At 47.9% G+C, this 16,947-nt stretch overlaps 1 long non-coding RNA gene across 1 annotated transcript in view; it reads left to right on the top strand.

Moving 5' to 3' along the window:
* LOC139361296 (uncharacterized) overlaps positions 1–15,650 on the top strand; it is a 29,449-nt gene extending 13,799 nt beyond the window's left edge. The window contains exons 2-3 of the long non-coding RNA XR_011618841.1: positions 11,214–11,331; positions 14,982–15,650. This is a non-coding gene — a long non-coding RNA (uncharacterized lncRNA). The remainder of the gene's footprint in view (positions 1–11,213; positions 11,332–14,981) is intronic.
* Positions 15,651–16,947: the final 1,297 nt, after the last annotated feature.

Genomic DNA, 16,947 nt, shown 5'->3' with positions numbered 1-16,947 from the left:
AATGGACACAAACGATGGCAGAACACAAAGTTGGACAGAAGCAGCGTCTTCTGTGGTTCTGTAGTTTGGGTCTGGGAAGTTAGATTTCGGTCAGAGTGTGTGGTCTTGTTCAGCGTATACCTGGAGTACTTGTTCAGAGCTCCTGGGGGAGTGGTCTTTAACACTGTTAGGATTAAAACTCCAAGCACATCAGGGCCAGAGTTCCTGAGTCAGTGTTAGGCGACCTTTGAATAAGAGTTGGCATGTAGAGTCTGCCCACTTTACTAGTATGAAGCAGCAAAATCTTTTTTTTTTTTTTTTTTTTGAGATGGAGTCTCGTTCTGTCACCTAGACTGGAGTACAGTGGCGAGGCCTCGGCTCACTGCAACCTCCGCCGCCTGTGCTCAAGTGAGTCTCCTGCTTCAGCCTCCAAATTGCATGATTTATTTTCCTGTTTTATATACTTAGTATGTGAAAACTCTGCAAACTTTATTAATACAAATGACATGCCAGAACTTAGGAGAATCTGGCATTTTCCCATGCAAATTAGTAGTGATGTGGAATTCCTGGGCTGATTTGGTTTTATAAGACATGGGGCAGATTCTTTGCCTTATTTCTGTGGAACTAACAATTGTTAACCACCCAGCACTCTTACCTCCCCCAACAGCTCAGGTGAGGGGGTGTTACCCCCACTGTCGTGATGAGAGGCAGGAGACTGAGGCTTAGATGAGCAGGTGACACATTACTGTCCAGCCCCACCCACCCTGTAGTTTCCTGCCATGGCTCAGCTGTCTTCCTGCAAGAAAGGACAGACACCCTGGTGCTGGGTAGAATTCCTTGTGAACCCCTTTCCATCCTCCAGGGAGTTCTTGCTTTACAGTGGTGGCTCATGGGGAGTCCTCTGGCCCACTGAGAAAGTGACTCATGTTGTGACATTACTGTCTCTGTCCGGCTGCTGTCGATTGGGTGATTTGTAAAGAGACATTTATTGCTCACAGCTCTGGAAGCTGGAAAGTCCAAGGTCAAGGCAGTCCAAGGTCAAGGCACCTGCACATCTGGTGCCCCAGGGCCTGTGGCTCACAGACGGCAGCATCTCAACAGGTGTTGCGTGGCAGCGGTCGTCTCGTCAGAACTCACGTGGTGGAGGAGCAGGAGGGCTCCTCTAGGCCTCCCAACAAGGACACCAACCCCAGTCCTGAGAGCAGGACTTCCCAAAGGCCCCACCTCTTAATGTATCCCGTCGGAGATGGTTTCAGCATGAGGTTTTGGGGACATTCAGGCCAGAGCCATTGCTCTGCTGTGGTGTTAGGGCTGCATGGCATCATTACTGCAGCAGAGCCACAGCTTCTTATCTGCATTTGCTGCAGGAGGAAGACGCAGGTGCCTGTGCAAGTTGGGGTTCGGTGCAAGAAGTGGAGACTCTGGGAATCTTTGCAGGAGGAACTTAAGGGCTTTGAGAACTGACACCTTAGGACTGTAGTTTTCTTCAGACTGTAAAAACCTTGGTGTGTGACAATACTGAACATTGCCTGAGCCCTGTGATCCTGTAAAACAGTGATTGTTAAGACATTCCCCCTCCCCACAACTGCGCCCCCACTTTTACTGCAAGAAGCCCCTTCCCATGTGGCTTAGGCTGACTGGCGGATGACCATTTACCGAGGACAAGACCAGATACAGGCCTTCAAACCCCACTTCTCAGCCTTATAAGTGATTAGCTAAACTGCCTGTTCCCACTGATCAATCACTTCCCACCTTGAAATGGTTCTTCGTGGTGCAGTTGCGACTAGGGGGGTGGACTTGTCTTTGACTGTCGCCTTCCACGGAGGACAGTTAGGGTGGGCAGGAAAGAATTCTCTGCTACAGGTCTGCATTCCTGGCTGTTTCCAGAAGTGGGATTTCTGGTGCCCTGGAGTGTGGGAATGGATTTCTAGTGTCCCAGCTTCAGGTGGAGTTGAAATTGAGTGAGGCAACCCACCACACCCATCTGGAGCCAGGAACTAGAGCCATTTTTAAAGTGGCAGTTTCTCCATAAGATTACCCAAAAAATGCGCTCAGCACGTTTCTTTCTTTCTCATATGCATTTGGCCATCTAAAATGGGAATGGTGGTTTTTTAAAGCATGGATGTAGTTTTAAAATTTGAGTATTGTAAACCTTAATGTAGCTTCTTAAAATGTTTGCCTGATTATCTGGAGATTTACTAAACCTTTGGAGTGGTAATAATGAATTGATCTATATGACTTTGCTTTCTATGATGCAATGAAAGTACTCTAATTAAAACCTCTGCAGTTGGGTCAGCAGGCGATTGGCCAAAACAAATTCTGCTTTTTGGGTTTCTTTAACCAAGCAAGGGAGTAGAGTGTAGGCTGAAGTGGCAAATTCATTTCAGAGCACGCCAGAGCCCTCAATGATTCAGCAGCCTTCTCAGGTGAACATGTAACGTGCCGTGAGTCTTGGCAAGCCTGGCTACTGAAGTGTGCACGTGACACCACAGAGCCACACCTAGGAAGATGTGGTTTCTGTAACAAGCTTTGGAAAATCAAAGTTCAACTAAATTATCCAACTTTGTTACAGAAAAAGCTTAGACCAGATGGCCAAAGACCTGATTGTTTCATGGTTGAGACATGGTTATAAAATCGCCCTTACTTGGTGCCAATCAGTGTTGGTCCACAGTGATACTCCTCCAACCTCACTGAATAGTTTGGAGACTGATATGAGACTATGAAAATCTCCTTAAGGTGAAAAGGGCTCTGGGGCACCCGGGAATATCCGCACACCCGTGGCCATTCCCCTATAAGGTGGAGAGGACGGCTGGGTCACGCGGGAGCATCAGCACACCCGTGGCCATCCTCTTTAAGACGGAAAGGGCTGCTGGGGTGCCCCGCAATATCTGCACACCGGCGGCCATTGTGGCTGTCCCCCTTTCTGCTCAGTCACCTCTGTGTTCCCGCATTCAGGCTTTGGGACACTCATGAACAGCTCATCCCCTGGGCTGGTGAGGAAGGAGTGGGAGGTTGTTCTGAGGCTCTGTCACTGTCTGCCCTGTCATGAGCTGGGCAAGGCAGTGGCAGTGACCCTGGAGGAGTCTGGTCAGTGAGGGCTCCGGCAGGAAGTGCTGAGGCTTGAGGTGGCTCTGCCAGTCGTAACCAAATGTCTTCCCTCTTATTTCCATGATTCCTTCTAGTTCTGCACCTTGCACTGCAGAGTCTCTGTGTGTCTATAAATACACATGAGTTACGATACAGGTGTCTCTTTCCCCTCTGTCTGCGGCTGGGCCCAGGGAGTGAAGTGCAAGACCCCCTTACTGCTGGATGCCCACCAGCACGAGGCACTGCCTGCCCTGCTGACGAATGCCTACAGCGAGTCCTGGAAGCCGCCTCCTGAGCACCTGGCCTGTTGACGGTGTATACGGGAGACAACGGAGCTCCCCTTGCCCCACCCTGAGCAGAGACTGGGGAGGCGGCGGCAGCACTGCCCCCATGGTGCATCCTTGGTGCATGCAGGAAAGTCTGTTCATGCTTAAAACACAGCCCATCCTCTCAAAAGCAGGATGACAACCACATTTACTTCTGGAATCTTAAAAAAGGGCCCGTCTCTTTGAGAGAAGAACATGGCATGTATGTGTGTACCTCCTTTGTTTTTTTTTTTTTTTTGAGACAGTTTCCCTCTGTCACCCAGGCTGGAGTGCGGTGGTGAGATCTCAGCTCACTGCAAGCTCTGCCTCCCGGGTTCATGCAATTCTCCAGCCTCAGCCTCCCAAGTAGCTGGAACTACAGGCACCCGCCACCACGCCTGGCTAATTGTTTGTATTTTTAATAGAGAGGGGGTTTCACCGTGTTAGCCAGGATGGTCTCGGTTTCCTGACCTCGTGATCTGCCCACCTCGGCCTCCCAAAGTGCTGGGATTATAGGTGTGAGCCACCACGCCGGGCCGTATGTGTGTACCTCTTTACAAGTCTTGCCTGACCTTCGCATTTAAAAATTAGTGAAAAACTTAAGGATGTAACTGACAAGAACTTTATAGGTTTCTCCAAGTAAAAATTTGGAAAAGTGAAGTGAACCCATAATGTGTTTTATTTCTATGAGTCCCACACTTGGATTTTTAAATGTGGGCAAAACATCTGTATGTTCTTCAGCCTGATTTCCGTGGAATCGTGAATGAAACGTGCTGAAGTTGCCGTGCGGATTTTGTTATGTGGCGGTGACAAGTGGGGCTGGTCATTAAACAACTGGAGGAACCCTGTCCTTTCTGTGCTCCTGTTGGACACTAGGCACGTGCTTGGGTGTTTTCTGTGTGTGTGGACAAGATGACGACAGAATTTCCAGATTCACACGGTGGTATCTTCTCCCTTTTCTGTTAAAACGTGTCTGCTGCTGCTTCTACATAGACCAAGTGTTTCTTTCTCTCGCCTGTCTACATAAACGCTGTTTAACAAAAACCGTATTGTAGACTTGTGAAGCTGAATTCCACATGATCAAGCAGATAGAGATGACTGAGTATACTGTTTTGTGGAAGGAAGGTTTAAAATGATTTTTAGCTTTTTCCCTGAAATAGGGAATACTTTTAACTTTTTCCCTGAGATAGGGAATAATGAAATGGGAAAATAATTAAATTTTCCCATGTAATTGTTAGATTATATTTAATTATTAGATTATTCATGTATTGCAAGGGAAAAAGGAACTAGATCACCCCATGTACCCAAATGAAAATTTAAAGGGTATGAGCGAGTTCATTTGAACTCCTTTAATTTGTTTTTGTTTGTTTGTTTTTGACAGTCTCACTCTGTTTCTCAGGCTGGGTGCAGTAGTGCAATGACAGCTCACTGCAACCCCAACTTTCTAGGCTCAAGTGATTCTCCTGCCTCAGCCTCCCCAACTGCTGGGATTTACAGGCGTTAACCACCACACACAGCTTATCACCTCTTGGAGACTAGCTTTGAGTTTGGGCATTCACTGAACTATATTTTAGTTAATTCTCAAAGTTTGTCACTGTTTATCTTTAATTTGGTAAAAATCTACATGTATTGTAAAATGCGTTACATTTCCTTAGCATTCACGGATTCCCTGTTAGTGGGGCAGAGACACAGAAGGGCAGAAGGCGTTCGGACATCATCAGGGTTGCAGTTGAGTCCTTGCCCCGAACACACTGGAGCTCTGGGCTCTGTGGTCCCACGGGGGTCCTCTGTCCACTGAGGGGGACGGGTTACCTGGAAGGTCCCTCCAGCCTCTGCAATTTTGCCCTTTTCAGGTTAACATCTCATCATTGTCCTGGACAGCACTGCCTTTCGTTCACTGATCCACGAGTGAACAGCTGGTCAGTGGCCAGTGCTGCTTCCTTCAGCTGGGAGGTGGTGATGTGATAACACTTCCGTGGAAATTGGTTCTTGGTGTATTAAGGGTTCAGTTGTATGTTTATTTTTAATCTGCACCTCTGAATTGGTCTTTTGATTGCAAAGAGATTGCTTACTGGATTTGTTTCTGAATATTTGGTGGATAACAGGAGAACCTTGCTTATCTGTGTGTTCATTTAGTGTGTTTTTGCCAGGCATTTATATGATAGTGTTAGCCCTCAGCCCACTTTCTGTGTGTGGTGGAGTCATTGAAATCATTTATGTGAAGTCTCTCCTCTTTTAAGGCCAGAGGACGTGGGGTGGTGTCTCCCTAAACTAGGGGGAAATGGCATTGTTCTGCCCTCCTCCCTGGGAATGCTGGTGTTTCCAGGTCTCTGAACTTGGCTCCCACACTGGGAGAGTAGCTGTGGCTTCTGGAGCCCGTTTTGTGCGGGACTGACTCCTTCACTTGCTTTATTCCCCACTGCCTTTGCTGCTTTATGACGCAGGGATGAGGGAGTTGGGCCCGGGGGCCTTGCCTGTGCCTGAAGGGCCCGATGCAGAAAACTCCTCATGGGAAGGATGTTCCTTGAGGGCAGCTTTTGGAGTCTTTTCCTACTTTTAACTGAGAAGCAGCTATTCACATGGTTCTATTCTGCTGGTGTGTTTCAAAATAACTGGTGTAGAGTTGTGAAGATGTCCGAGACACCCATGATCCACTCCGGGCCAGTGCAGGACATTGAGCTCAGAATCCTTCAGACCATTCAGATGCCAAAGATTCTTGCTTGGTTATTCTCAAACTTATGAGAATCTAAAACGCGAGCCACGGTATGGATTTTCTCTTGAGCCCCCATGACTTTGCCTTGTATTTTGGGCATGAATGACTTCATCAAGGGGAAAGAATTTGAGGAAGGAGCCTCTGAGGCTAGAAGGGGGGTGGGAAGGGGCAGGGGGAAGAGGAGGGAAAAGGAGCTATAGAGGGAGGAGCCAGGCTGGGGCTGGGGCGTCTCCCCATGATGCTCCCCCACCCCTGGCGCGAGGCCCCAGAGACTGACTGATTTTCCCACAGGAAATGTGTATGATTGCATGTCTGTTTTGTGGGCTGGCCATTTGGATTGAGGGAATGTCTGTGTTGTGATTCCTTATTGATTCGAAGGTTGGAAAGGTTTGTGCTCAATACAGGGGTCTCTTGGTGCGATGGGAAAATGTGATCGCAGCCGCATTCGGGGTGGGGAGAGCCCTCGAGGCCCTCAGTGGTGGCCGGCGTCAGCCTTCGCTTCCCTGGGTGAGCTGCCCTCAGGGTGGGAAGGGAGGTCCTCGGTGGTGGCCGCTGTTGGCCTTCGCCTCCCTGGGTGAGGGCTGCTCCATCCCCGGCTCTCCGACTCCTTGCCTGGCACCTTCCTCGTTGGAGGCCGTGATCCATCAACTTTGTCCACGCGTGTCCTGCAGACTAATGCTGACTGGAGGTTCAGGAGTGGTCAGAAGAGGCCAGAGGAGGCCCTCGTGATGCGAAGCTAAACGTTTAATGATGGCGCTGTTGAGTGCATGAGCCGCGTCAGCCCAAGAGTCTGGGTAAGAGGGAACCCCGCGGGGTGGAGGGAAGACTGGACAGATGGGTGCTTTCCTCGGCCCCTGGGAGCCCGGCCAGGTCCACGCTCAGACCTCCTGGTTTCTCCCATATTTCCATCAATAGCAAGGGAAGGACTCGGGGCAGAAGTAGTTCAAGGGCCTCTAAAGACTTATGTAATTGTTAATAGGCCTACTTTTATGCTTTCTTATGTATTAAGAGCAAATCATGATACAAACTCATTTCTGTTTGAAGAAATCTTTACTGCTCTCATTTTTGTGGCAAGCAACATTGATTCTTTGCTTAGTGAGCGTTAGTGCCCTCCTGCCCAGTGCTGCTGCCTGGCGTGTCCTCGCACACACCTCTGTCCATTGGTCTCCATTCACCTTTCCGCCTAGAATTGTAGGAGGGGCGCTGGGATCTTAGGGCTAGAAAAAAATTCTGAAGACCACTTTTAGGGGCGGCTTTTAGTCAGGGCTTCCAGAGAGACAGCCAGCCGGGTGTGCGTGTGTCTCCAGGGCGAGGCTTGCTGCAGGGGCTACAGAGTCCAAGAAGCCCCAGGACCCACAGGCTGCAAGCTAGAGTCCTGGGAGGGTGTGGCTTGAAGACTTGAGAAGCGGAGGGTGCAGATCCCACCGGGGTCTGAGGAGCTGAGACCCAGAAGCACGGGCTACAGAAGACGGATGTCACTGGCCCATCAGCCAGACAGGTGGAGTGAACCCAGTTTTCCCCGCCTTGCTGTTTTACTCGGGCCCTGGGGGGATAGGGTGGTGCCCCCCACACCGGCGAGGATGGGTCTCCACTCAGTCCAGAGGCAAACATGCATCTCACACAGAAATAATGCAGAACCAGCCATCTGGGCACCCCGGGCACGCTCAGGTTGATGCACAAAACCAACGCCGCGCGTGGCCCTGACATCTGCGTGTTCGCATCACTCCACACACATTGCTCAGTCATCGCCTCGGTGAGTTTGTAAGCTCGTTGTGTGGTTCTGGGGCTTTTTGTCCTTGGTGATGACAGGCTCCCCACTGCCCCAGCTCAAGTATGGAAGGTGATGGCACCAACGGCTCCTTGTTTCTCAGACACTTGAGTGGGTGCTCTGTGCAGCCAGTTTCACCTGCAGCAGCATCTGTTCCCTATGCCGATTCCATTCGGAGTATGTGCCTCCCTTCTGTTGAGGGTGCAGCCTTCTTTCAGGGAAGAACTGTGTCCTGTTCGCCTATATCGCCTGTGGTGTATCTCATGGCTGAATAAGTAGCTATAGGATACCTCGGTGGCTGAATGATAGGTTCATTGGAAGGAAAACTTTATATTTTTTTTTATTTTTGGGATGGAGTTTCACACTCAACGCCCAGGCTGACGTGCAATGGCATGATCTTGGCTCATTGCAAACTCTCCCTCCCGGGTTCAAGTGATTCTCCTCCCTCAGCCTCCCAAGTAACTGGGGCTACAGGCTTCCGCCACCATGCCTGGCTAATTTTCGTATTTTCGTTAGAGAAGGGGTTTCACCATGTTGGCCAGGCTGGTCTTAAACTCTTGACCTCAGGTGATGCACCCACCTCGGCCACCCAAAGTGCTGGGATTACGGCCATGAGCCCCTGCACCCAGGAACTTAATACCGTTTTTTTTTTTTTCCTTTAAATCGTAATGGGCTTGTTAAATGCTTACGTGTTTTTTTTTTAATTTATTATTATTATACTTTAAGTTCTAGGGTACATGTGCATAACGTGCAGGTTTGTTACATATGTATACTTGTGCCTTGTTGGTGTGCTGCACCCATCAACTCGTCAGCACCCATCAACTCGTCATTTACATCGGGTATAACTCCCAATGCAATCCCTTCCCCCTCCCCCCTCCCCATGATAGGCCCCGGTGTGTGATGTTCCCCTTCCCGAGTCCAAGTGATCTCATTGTTCAGTTCCCACCTATGAGTGAGAACATGCGGTGTTTGGTTTTCTCTTCTTGTGATAGTTTGCTAAGAAGGATGGTTTCCAGCTGCATCCATGTCCCTACAAAGGACACAAACTCATCCTTTTTGATGGCTGCATAGTATTCCATGGTGTATATGTACCACATTTTCTTAATCCAGTCTGTCACTGATGGACATTTGGGTTGATTCCAAGTCTTTGCTATTGTGAATAGTGCCGCAATAAACATACGTGTGCATGTGTCTTTATAGCAGCATAATTTATAATCCTTTGGGTATATACCCAGTAATGGGATGGCTGGGTCATATGGTACATCTAGTTCTAGATCCTTGAGGAATCGCCATACTGTTTTCCATAATGGTTGAACTAGTTTACAATCCCACCAACAGTGTAAAAGTGTTCCTATTTCTCCACATCCTCTCCAGCACCTGTTGTTTCCTGACTTTTTAATGATCGCCATTCTAACTGGTGTGAGATGGTATCTCATTGTGGTTTTGATTTGCATTTCTCTGATGGCCAGTGATGATGAGCATTTTTTCATGTGTCTGTTGGCTGTATGAATGTCTTCTTTTGAGAAATGTCTGTTCATATCCTTTGCCCACTTTTTGATGGGGTTGTTTGTTTTTTTCTTGTAAATTTGTTTGAGTTCTTTGTAGGTTCTGGATATTAGCCCTTTGTCAGATGAGTAGATTGCAAAAATTTTCTCCCACTCTGTAGGTTGCCTGTTCACTCTGATGGTAGTTTCTTTTGCTGTGCAGAAGCTCTTTAGTTTAATGAGATCCCATTTGTCAATTTTGGCTTTTGCTGCCGTTGCTTTTGGTGTTTTAGACATGAAATCTTTGCCCATGCCTATGTCCTGAATGGTACTACCTAGGTTTTCCTCTAGGATTTTTATGGTATTAGGTCTAACATTTAAGTCTCTAATCCATCTTGAATTAATTTTCGTATGAAAAAACTGCTTTAAAGTTCATATGGAACCAAAAAAGAGCCCGCATCTCCAAGACAATCCTAAGTCAAAAGAACAAAGCTGGAGGCATCACGCTACCTGACTTCAAACTCTACTACAAGGCTACAGTAACCAAAACACCAGGGTACTGGTACCAAAACAGAGATATAGACCAATGGAACAGAACAGAGTCCTCAGAAATAATACCACACATCTACAGCCATCTGATCTTTGACAAACCTGAGAGAAACAAGAAATGGGGAAAGGATTCCCTATTTAATAAATGGTGCTGGGAAAATTGGCTAGCCATAAGTAGAAAGCTGAAACTGGATCCTTTCCTTACTCCTTATACGAAAATTAAATGCTTACGTTAATATTTATTTTTAAAAATGTTATCTGTGACCTTTCAGCTTTTCATAGCACTTCTCATGTGAATATTTTAAAAAGGCCCTTTAGTCGTGGGGGAGAAGGAGTTTATCCCTTTCAGCAGAGGGAGATGGAAGAACAGGCCCTGGTGGGTCTGAGCACAGGCAGTCACCCCAGCCTTGGTGCTGGCTTAGGTCTGTTCTCCGTTCACCGTAGCCGCATCCACTCTCATTGTCAGCTTAAAAATAAGCTTTTTCCTCTTTCTAATCGGAACAGTTAGTTTGTTAACCATCACATTAAGGTATCGAGAATGATGGCTTTCAGGCCTCAGATATGACACAAGTAATAAATGCAGCTGACCCTGAACAACATGGGTTTTGAGCTTCGAAGGATCACTTATGTTAATTTTTTTTCCAACCAAACCCTTATTGAAAAAACCTGGCTTTGTGGAGGGCCGACGTTTCCTACATGTGGTTCCATAGGGTGGCCGTGGGGTCCTGTGGATACGTAGATTTGGGTAAACTCGGGGCATGTTCTGGAATCCATGTCCCTGTGTATACAGAGGGACAATTGCAGCTTTTTAGAAGTTTGTGTCCTGCCTTGTCCTAAAAAGGTTCCAAGGTGGATGCAAAATTATTTCATTCCTTTGGTTTTCTTGGTGGGATATTGATGTTTATTCTTCAGTGTCTAATATCCTGAGTGAACAGAGTTACCGCTTCAGGAACAAAGCCAGTCTGGAAACACATATTGAGATATCCACCTTTTCTTCATGGTTTCACAAAAGGCCATGATCATATTTTATTCAGTTGAACTGTAGGAAACTGCCAATATTTGCTGTTTTTGGCCTACAAAATGGCAAGTTCGTACGATATTAAAAACAAAGGCTTCCTGGATGGGGAAAATAGGAATCGGTAAGAACCTGAAGTTCTCTGTCATGGCCTCTGAGTCACAGGTAAATAAACCTGCGTGAGGGGGAGTTGACTGTACAGTATTTTCCTTCTGTTTTGATACTGTCAGAAAAAGGTCAGTTCCAATGTGTTGGGTCCCTTTGCCTCAGCTTTGCTGCAGAAGGGACTTGCCATTATACCTCTTGTTCCCAGTGCCCAGGAGGCTGATGCCACATAGAAGACCTGCAGGTCGGTGGATGTGAAACAGGCATCGGACACGCTGTGCACCTTGGGACGCATCTGAGAAGTGTGTGCTTGCAGCAGATCTGAGGTGAGGGCGTATTCCATCTCCTCTCCCTTCTCTGGCTTTACAGGCCTTTGAAGTCGGTCCTGGAAAGTGAAATTAGTTAATGCTGATTTAAGCTCCAGGTCAAAGCCGGGGGGCCAAAGAGACCCGCCCTTCACTAGTGGTGTGAAGCATTGGGCCCTCCCATCAGGAGGCAGCAGGGACTCGAGAAAGCCCCACATGCCCTCCAGTTCCCTTATGTTGAAATTTTTTGTACTCGGCCATGGCGGGTCATTTTGGGAGGTGAGTAGGGGATTCACATGGGGGTGTGCAGTATTCTTAGGTGTCAGGTGCGAGAGTTGAATTTGTAGAAGCTGTGCAGATAGGAAAGGGCCTGGCAGGGAGTGCTGTTTACACGGAGCCGATTTAACGCGAGGTCTGTGCTCTGCCTGGGTCCGTGTCTGACTGCTGTCTCCCAGTCTGCAACAGGACGTTGACGTGACTTGGCGCCATCGTCCCACTCTGTGTAGATGTCTGAGGATCTGTGCGCAGCTGCTCTGTGAGAATGCGTTGTGATAATGAACTGAGAAACAGTGAACAAACCCTGAATTGGTTAGCACTGGTTCCACGGCCACTTCTGCTGTGGTTGGAGTCATTCATAATAAAGTGTGCTGGACTGCTATGCAGAGCTCTGAATTTCAGAGGCCCTTTAACTTGGCAGCTAACCAGTCGCTTCCTTCAGAAGACATTTGAGTCCCCTTTACCTACCAGGGTGACCCTGGGAGTTTGAAGATGAGTGAGACAAGCCCTCTGTGTCTTGTGGATTTTACTGTCCAGAGGGGAGACAGATGTGGATGGTGAAGGAGGCCCTATCAGAGGTCAGTGCACGTCAGTTTTGTTTCTTCAGCACTTGTTGTGTTCAGGCGGTGCCCCGGGCCATGTGCAGAGCATCTGGGGACCCTGCCCATGGCATCCCAGGCACAGCTAGCATCTGCGCCATCTTCATACTTGGCCTGAGTTTTGGGGAAGTACCGAGGATGGCTTCTGCCTTTGCTGGAGAGAGTTGGAAGTCAGGGCAGCCCTCCACAAGGAGATGATCGCCAGCTGATTCCTCAAGAAAGAGAGGTGGTCCCCACATGGGTAGAGCAGGGCAGCATGTACAGACCTGGGTGTGGGTCTGGGGCATGTGCATCTGAGTGGGTTCTGCTGGGAGACAGCAGGGGTGAGTTGTGAAGGCAGTGGGAATTTACAGGATAAATTATCACTAAGGCGATGCCTGGAAAACATAAAATTGGGACTCTCTGGGGTAAACTTGGACTTAGGGTGACCCTGGGCGTGGGTGTTTTCAGGCTCTGAAGGCAGAGATTTAGGAAATTGGGGCAGAGCTGAGCCGCAGACGAGGATGAAGACCACCCTTGGGATGTTGAATGAGACAGGGGTGGAAACCCAGTGAATGTCCTGGGGGGTCAGTCCAGCAGGCAGGCAGCAGAGGAGACCGGTGTCCTCAAAGGCCCCTTGGGCCTACCTCTCAAAGTGCTGGGATGACAGGCATGAGCCACTGCTCCCTGCTGATACTTTTAAAATTTCTAAGCTACTCTCTCTCATACCCACTCCCGTATTTTTTTAAAAAAACCAGGTTTATGGCTATATTTTTTCCAAGGGAACCAAACAGTTACCTGTTTGAAGTACAAATAACACCGTGTTTAAAAACCGAAAATGCCACTTTGCATAGAAGTTTCCAAATACCCAGTTGGTTTGAGCCTTGCATTGCAGTGTCACTACCTGCTCTTAAATTTCTACCCGATGTATAGATAGCGAGACAGGGACGGCTCGTACATCTTCAGGTTTCAGTTCTACTACCTTGGGCTATATTTTCATTTATTTTGGCACAACTGTGGGTGTGGCAAGCAATGCCAGGGTATTTATTTTGAAGCGTGTCCAATAACAGTTGGGAAGATTTTCACATTTTTAGAATTTTCATAGTAATAGTTATAATTTACAAAGAATTTAAAATTGTGTAGTCATTATTTTGCTTTTTTCTAGATGTGCCCCGAAACAGGGTTGCTAACTATCATTCTACATCACAGGATTAATAACAGTACCCTTTTGGAGCAGATGCCTGTAATCAAGGAATTCTGCCTAGTCAGTTCACTTTAAGCGTGTTTAAAAGGTTGTCTTTATCCTAGTTGGCACCTGTGGCTATAGTTTGTTTTCACTGCTGAAGAATATTCCACGATGGAAGCCGTAATTCATCTGTTTTTCATATCGGTGGACATTTGGATTATTTTGGGTGGGTGTGTATGTCTATTCAGCCTTCATTTTTTCAGGATTTTTTGTAGAAGATAATGTAACAGTGTAACATCCTCTGCTAGGGAGCCAACACGAACCCTGATTACAGCCACACAGACTCTCACACAGACTCTCAGGCCTTGTTACCAACACACAGAACCATTTTCTTAAGTTGAAACACAGTAGCAGAACCTGAAGCCATGTGAACGGTTCCTCCGATCTTACACTTGGAATTCACTTTTTATTACTATGTCTGCTAATTAGGAAGCATATCAATTATACAGAAATCTGAGAATGTAAAATTATACGTTTATAACAGAAAAAACCTTATTTAATAGCCCAGAACACATGGCTATGTTTTTCCCTCATGCCCCACCACTGTTTTCTTTGCTTGAAATGGGAAATGACACTTGAATGCGGTTTTCTAGCGACTGTTAGCCTGGCATAGTTCTTCAGAGACAGAGGATGTAAAGCACATGGAGAATTTCTGTTTGTGGAATGTGATTTCCCGGTCGCCTCATTCAGGCTGCCGCCGCCTTCCCCTCTGGCCGCCTGCATCGTGGGACGTCTGAGAAGGTCCCTGTTTCATCCTCTGGAAATTCTGAAAAGGAAGGAGAGGAGGGTGTGCAGGGTATGGTGCATTTGTGTTGGTCTTCCAGCTTTTATTTGGAGTCTCCGCTACCTTGGTTCCTGCCTTTATGTCCCTAGCTCGTGGCTTCATCCTTGTGTCTAACTCACAGGCAGACAGATGGAAAGGGAAGTTGTATTCAGCCAACAGCTTGATCTTATTCTCAAGGCTTAAATCGACTGGGTATTTGGAGACTTCTGTGCAAATGGGCATTTTTGGTTTTTAAACACCGTGTCTTATTTGTACTTGAAATGGGGTAACTGGTTCTCTTGGAAAAAATATAGGCATAAAGCTGGTTCTTAAAAAAAAAAAAAAAAAAAAAAGGGAGTGGGTGTGAGAGAGTGGCTTAGAAATTACACCAGTAATGGTCGGGAGTGGTGGCTTATGCCTGTAATTCCAGCACTTTGAGAGAAGGAGGCAGGTGGATCCCCTGAGGTTAGGAGTTCGAGACCAGACTGGTGAACATGGTGAAACCCCGTCTGTACTGAAAAGATGAAAATTAGCCGGGCATGGTGGCAGGCACCTGTAATCCCAGCTACTTGGGAGGCTGAGGCAGGAGAATCACTTGTACCCGGGAGGCAGAGGTTGCAGGGAGCCAAGATCGCACCACTGCACTCCACCCTGGGCGACAGAGCAGAAACACCATCTCAAAATAGAAAAAAACCAAAAAACTAAACAAAACAAAAACCCAAGTAATGAAAACCTGATTGCATCATCTGTGATGGAGATGGCGGATTATTTCATTTTTAGTGACAGGATGAATTGGATATGTTTGCAGTATTGATTTGACAAGGGAAATGGTGAGAACCAAATGTGCCGCCCAGCTTGGGCCTCGCCGTTGGCAGAAGACCGTGGCGGGCAACAGACTGGAGACTCGGAGACCGAGGGGAGAATTCTCATGCCTTGACGCTGGTGCAGTGTGTGCTTCTGGACTCCTGCTGGAGGGAGCTGCCCCTTTGCCTTGCAGGCTTTGGTGCAGTGGAGACCTTAGGACCTGCCCCTCCTGGCACACCTGTGGGTGTGGCGAGCAGTGCCAGGGCTGAAGCACAGGTGCTGAGCCCGGAACGTGGGACGGGAGAGGCTGCACACGCCGGCAGGCGTCTTCTCCAGCAGCCGGGGGTTTCCGCAAGGGGGCGGGGCGTTGGTTTTCCTCCTTGAATTTGGGTGGAGAGGGTGTCCTGGGGTGCTGTCTGCACTTGTGTTGCTCTGAGGTCAAGTTGTGGCCCCGAGTCCCTGTCCCTCTGCAAAGTGAGGGTTTGCCCATTTTCAGGTCAGATTTCCCTTGGGTCCGGGTCTCTAGGAGTGGGGCGCATTCCAAGGGGGCGTGAGCACGGTGGACGCGTGTGGGCCTCTTCCTCTCCCCTCAGCTCCTGGGCTGTGTGTGAAGAGCTGCCCAGCGGAATCACCCTCCTGCCTGGTGTTTCATTCACCAGAAATCGTTCTCACTGTGGACTCTTGAGTCTAATGTAATCCAGGAATGGAACGTGCTGTTGCTGGATGCCACACACAGCATCAGGAGCTTAGTTGGGGATTATATGATCTTACCCCACACCTTAAAAGTAAAGACTGTAGTTGTCAGGCGTCTGAGCCCAAGCCAAGCCATCGCGTCCCCTGTGACTTGCACGTATATACGCCCAGATGGCCTGAAGTAACTGAAGAATCACAAAAGTGCAAATGCCCTGCCTGGACTTAACTGATAACATTCTACCAGAAATAAGTGAAAATGGCCAGTCCTTGCCTTAAGCGATGGTTTTTGTGTGTGTGTGTGAAATTCTTTTTCCAGGCTCATCCTGGCTCAAAAAGCTCCCCCACTGAGCACCTTGTGACCCCCACTCCTGCCCGCCAGAGAACAACCCCCATTTGACTGTAATATTCCTTTACCTAACCAAATCCTATAAAACGGCCCCACACTTAGCTCCCTTCGCTGACTCTTTGGACTCAGCCCGCCTGCACCCAGGTTAAATAAACAGCCATGTTGTGCTCACAAAGCCTGTTTGGTGGTCTCTTCACATGGATGTGCATGACAATAGTTAAGGGGATATTGAAGTCTTTGGCAGCTCCAAGAGCTTTTTCAGTTTGTGTCGGGCCATTGTAGGCAGAAGGAAATACTTGCTTAGAGACTCTTACAGAAATGTTCGGTGCAGTGCCATTAACTCGTGGAATAAATGTGTAACTTTCCATGGCAGACCTCTGGAAAGAGATGCTCTTTGAGTGCACCCTGGCCTGCTCGCTACAAGAATCGGCCGTGTCACCCCGCTTTCCGTGGGTCTGCAGGTGTGCGTGGTCCATTGCCCTGCACTGTGGCCATGGAAGGGAAGATGATCTGGAATGCTGGCGACAGTTATCGGTGCGTGTTGATGTGTGCTGCTTTCTACAGGGGAGAACATTTCTGTTTAATAAACATCTCATCTCGATGATGACTGCAAGATATTTGAGTCTCATTCAATAGTGTTTCTGGGTTCCTTCTGTTTTTATCTGCTTTCTAGCACTAGGCAAGTGAAGACATGGAAAGTAAAAACCCATCGAACTTGTAGAGACATGGTGTTGTGGAGGAGCAGACTGTAGCCTCTGGCTCTGTTTAAAGATTGTAGTAAACCTCTTACCTGGCACGGTCAGGGTTAAATTATCTTGTTTAATCGAAATGTGTATGAGTCCAAGCTGGCGCCTGCATTGTTGATGAAATACCAGATTTTAAGGGAACATGTCAATGTGCTCTAAGATACCAACAAAGTTCCTCACTGAGG

The sequence above is a fragment of the Macaca nemestrina genome, unplaced genomic scaffold (assembly GCF_043159975.1).
Source record: "Macaca nemestrina isolate mMacNem1 unplaced genomic scaffold, mMacNem.hap1 Scaffold_143, whole genome shotgun sequence".
NCBI lineage: Eukaryota > Metazoa > Chordata > Mammalia > Primates > Cercopithecidae > Macaca > Macaca nemestrina.
The sequence above is the reverse complement of the archived record's forward strand: the minus strand, read 5'-3'. Positions and strand labels throughout refer to the sequence as shown.